This window comes from Pogona vitticeps, chromosome 1 (assembly GCF_051106095.1).
Source record: "Pogona vitticeps strain Pit_001003342236 chromosome 1, PviZW2.1, whole genome shotgun sequence".
In the NCBI taxonomy this organism is placed as follows: Eukaryota; Metazoa; Chordata; class Lepidosauria; order Squamata; family Agamidae; genus Pogona; species Pogona vitticeps.
Window position 1 is genome coordinate 336,940,994 of NC_135783.1, and position 4,239 is coordinate 336,945,232.

The window sequence follows — 4,239 nt, forward strand, 5'->3', positions numbered from 1 at the left end:
TGCTCTACTCTGCGCACGCTTCCAGAGAAATATGTAAGACTGATACCCAAATTTACTCTGTTTTAACCCATATTTTCCCTCCACAGAAAAGCATAACCTTACACTGTGTTATAGTTTAAAAAAAAAAACATCACAGTTGAGAAAAGTGTCGAAAATCAGCATCCGTTTCGGAACCTACTTGCAAGTCGAAAGCATCATCATAATTGCTATTCCCATAATTATTATTTTATTATGCCCCCACTATTGCGTTCCCACCAGAGCTGGACTTTTCCAGGACAGGTGAGAAAATTCTACCCTCCTGAACCATCACTACCTGTGCCCCCCGGGGGGGGCAAAGGCGGCCGCGGAAAACTTCCCTCGCCCGTTGTCCGGAGGACCGGGTCCTCCCCCCCCCCCCCAATTTACAAAGGGCAAAGGAGTAGCTGCGGCCACGCGTTCAGCCCCTTCTTCCGCCCACCCGTTCCCTTTTGGCTGCTGTCACTCCCAGCTTTGGAGATTCGCTTAGGTTTTGCAGGTTCCTCAGGACGGAGGAAAGGAAGAGCATCAGGATAAGAGCACCTTCCCAACGCGCTCAGGTAGTCGCACGAGGGAGTTGGCTTTCCCTGTAACAGGAACGCGTTGTTTTAAAAAGTTGCTCCAACAATTCAAAAAAGAAAGAAAGAAGGCGGAGAGGGGGGGGAGAGAGAGTTAAAGAATCGGCCGCGGCGTCTCCGTGAGGACGAGAAGCAGGGATCTGAGATACTTCTCTGCTCTTCACGGAACACCCCTCCCTCTTCCCGGCTCCCCCAAAGTTGGAATGTCCTTGTTCCATTTGATTTTTAAACTCGTTCCAGATCCTAAGTTTTTTCTTTCCCTCCCATTTCCCTCCACTCTAGACTAGAGCCTAGGCTTGAAACGCGCCAGCCCCACCTGGCGTCAGTCGGATGGATTCCCGCGGGGGGGAGATCCAGGAGGAAGGAGGTGTCAAGGTGGCTTTTCCGGGCAAGGATCTCACGTTACGTCGGGGGGAAATGTCACGGAAGACACACGTATCAGGAGCGGCGAGAAGAATTCGGGGAATCAAAACTCCAGCTTCCTAGGCTGGTGTTTTCACACGTGAACCATTTGCTGGGCAGGGTTGCTGCTGCAACTTCCGGGCCCATTAGATTCCCGTGGTTGACACGTGGACCTTTCTGTTTTGTTTCTTCCTTTCTTTTCGTTAAGTTTCTAGTAAACCCTTTTAATAGGTCACGCCAAATGCATCTCTAAAGCCGAAAGCCTCTGTATTTATTTTTTTTTGCTTCCTTTCATATAAGATTCACACGCTGCTTTAAAGTCTATGCAGTCCTTAAAATACAATTTAGCAATGAACCCCACCTTGAATAAAGCTGGAATTTATTAGCAGAAAGTAGGCATAAGGTAGAGCCGGGAATCTTTTTAAAAAAAATATCTAGGATCGTATAAGATTTAGTTCCTCTTTTAAAACACCCAAGCTCCCCACACACACAAACAAGGTGTGAAATTGCTTTTCCCTCTTTTCCACCTTTCCACTGGACCTGATTCCGGTGAAAATACAAGAGTAAAGTTCTGCATAAAGCGACTCCTTTGGAAATCAGTGGGATTTACTTCTGAGAAAAAAAGGACGCACATGTATAATGAGAAACGCAGGACCTCAAGTACTGGATATAACTCTCGATTGAAGTAACGCACGGGGCAATCTTGTGCATGTCTTCTCAAAAGTAGGACCCCCGAGAGAGAAGGCGAATGGCTTTGTGGTCCTAGAGGAGCAATGCCAATAGGCGGGCGAGGGTGGGTATTGGCAAGACCGCTGGTTCCGACGTGCGGTTCTCGATTCGGAAGGGCTGGTGCCCCAGTATTCTGCGGACACGACAAAGTGCGGTCGTGTGAATGCGCCCTACGTGTTGTGACGTCGGGTGGGCAGTTTTTCCGAGCGGCGCCTTCTTTGGTGGCTTTCAACCCGGAGAACTAGCGATTTGTCCAAAGTCCACCTTGAATGACTTTGTTATTCCTTGTAGGAAAACTTCAAAGTTGAGGTGGGGGGAGGTAGGATGGCGCATATTTGACACACCTTATCGGGGAAGAGCTGGCCATCCTATGTTGATTAGCGGGCGTCTGGCAGTGGGCATTCAAACCGAAGATAAGGAGACATAAATGATTGGCCACACCAGTTTCCTTTTATTGCCTTCGGGAGGCTGTGGGGTGGCATGGATGTTGTTCCTCCCTAGAAGATAAAAGCTAGGTCATTAAGGGGGGGAGGGCAATTATTCCCTCCCCCTCCACGAATATACTCCAGCACAACCGGTTTGGGAGGGCGGTCGGAAGAGGGGGGCGATTTTCTCCGTCGCTTCGTCCCCCCCTCCCCCCTCTCCTCTCTTCCCCCCCCCCCCCCCGTCGTCTGCCACTTGTGATCATTAGCGCAGGGAAAGCTGTTAATGTCTTGTCTCAGAGCTCCCCCTTTAGTCTCGGCGCGCTCCTCGCCTCGCGTTCAAAGTCAGGATCAATAGCAGGCTCGGGCTAACCTTGACCTCCCCCTCGACCCCGCCTCCCTCTGCAGCTGGCCCCACCGTTTTGTTCCTCTCTTGCCAGGCAACACACACACACGCACACAAAGCCGCTCCGCCGTCCCAGTCCCCACCCAGATCTCTGTCGATATCCCGGCCACAAGCGGTGACAGCAGATAAACAAGGGAGAGCGCTTGGGTTGGTCTCGGAGGGCAGCTGGAGTGGGGGGGTGGGGAGAAGAGACAGATAGAAAGAGGTAGAGGCATAGATAAATACATGAATAAATCCCCACCCAAACCACCCTCGTCTCCGTCTCCTCCTCCTCCTGACTCCAAGCCCCCTCGCCTCCGATTGACTAGCCACAAGGCCGCCCAGTCACAATAAAAGGCTTCTTTCTTTCTTTCTTTCTTTCTTTCTTTCTTTCTTTCTTTCTTTCTTTCTTTCTTTCTTTCTTTCTTTCTTTCTTTCTTTCTTTCTTTCTCGACCCCCTCCTTTACCCTCCCCTCGTCCTTTTCCTTGAGGTCTTGCATTTATCTTCTACGGAAAAGGAAGGTGCCCATCAGTTGCCTCAAAATGGTGACACAAGCCGGCAAGTCACTGGACGACTTCCTTTGAAGACCTAAAATGAATGAATGAATGGATGATCAATCAGTCTACATTGGCTGAACTTTTAAAAAACGATTGATGAACTGCAGTCTTAAGCAGGCATTCAAATATCCCCCCCCCCCCCCGGTTTTAAGTGCTTTTTTGAAAGACAAAAAAACACCCTGAAAAACTTAAGATATACACATTCTGCCCACAGCGGAGTTGAGGCATGGTTTACTCAGAAACAAGTATTGAACTAAAAGGGCGGAAACTTGACGCTGGGGAGGTCAGATTTCGCGACGGCACCACTCGTGTTATCACCTTCGCTCGGTTGCAAGTCGAAACAGATTTCCCTTGAAAGTAGATCGCATTGAAATCGATGGGACTTTCCTACCAGGGTGAAATCAGCCTTAGAGCCGGCCTCAAACCTTCAGGCACGCACACACAGACATACCCCCAGGGGGGAAATAGGCTTTTAATCACAATGACACTTAAACAAGGTAGAGTGCGGAAAACGAAGACTAATGTCATAATTTGGGTGTGTGTGTGTGTGTGTGGATGAATTAAGCTCTAGTTTTTTCATCTCACGCGTATCAGATCAAAGTGATCCGGTGAAATCAAATCTCTCTTCCACTCTCAGCAACCAAAAAAAGCAAGAACTCAATATAGGACCGCGAATTGTCCGCGTCACTATCCAGCATCCTGCGGCGAGTTAAATTTTCGACACAGGCACGTCAGTACCAAGGATAACTATAACCCAACGCGGCGCACCACCGGCCTATGCCTGTCTGTTCGGCAGGCAGTCGCTTTTGCAGCCTTCGGCGGCATCCGGTGGTTGGCGCTGGAGGCTTTCGCAGAGGCGCAAGCGCTGCGCCGGGCTTGGGGCGCGCTTTGGGAGGCGCGCTGTGGCCGCGCAAGACCCGCTCCTCAGTCAGGGGCGCGGCGGGGAGCCCACTCGCACAACTGCGGGGCAATGCTTCGAAAGCAGGGGCGGCTGCCCTGAACGCCCGAGCCGGCTGCTCTCGCGGTGGCTGCGCCTGCCCGGATCCTGTGCGGGTTTCAGCCTCAGCCGCGGCCGCGTTCGGGCAAAAGTTGACAAGAGAGTTTCTGCCGGAACGCGGAGGCGCCCCGCCCGTTTCAGCGGCCGTGTCTG

The 4,239-nt window shown here is 51.2% G+C and overlaps 1 long non-coding RNA gene across 1 annotated transcript; it reads left to right on the top strand.

Moving 5' to 3' along the window:
* The first annotated feature begins 437 nt into the window (after positions 1-437).
* On the top strand, positions 438-1,672 carry LOC144586092 (uncharacterized). Its single transcript, XR_013540820.1, has 2 exons — positions 438-575; positions 876-1,672. It is a non-coding gene; the product is annotated as an uncharacterized LOC144586092 (long non-coding RNA).
* Positions 1,673-4,239: the final 2,567 nt, after the last annotated feature.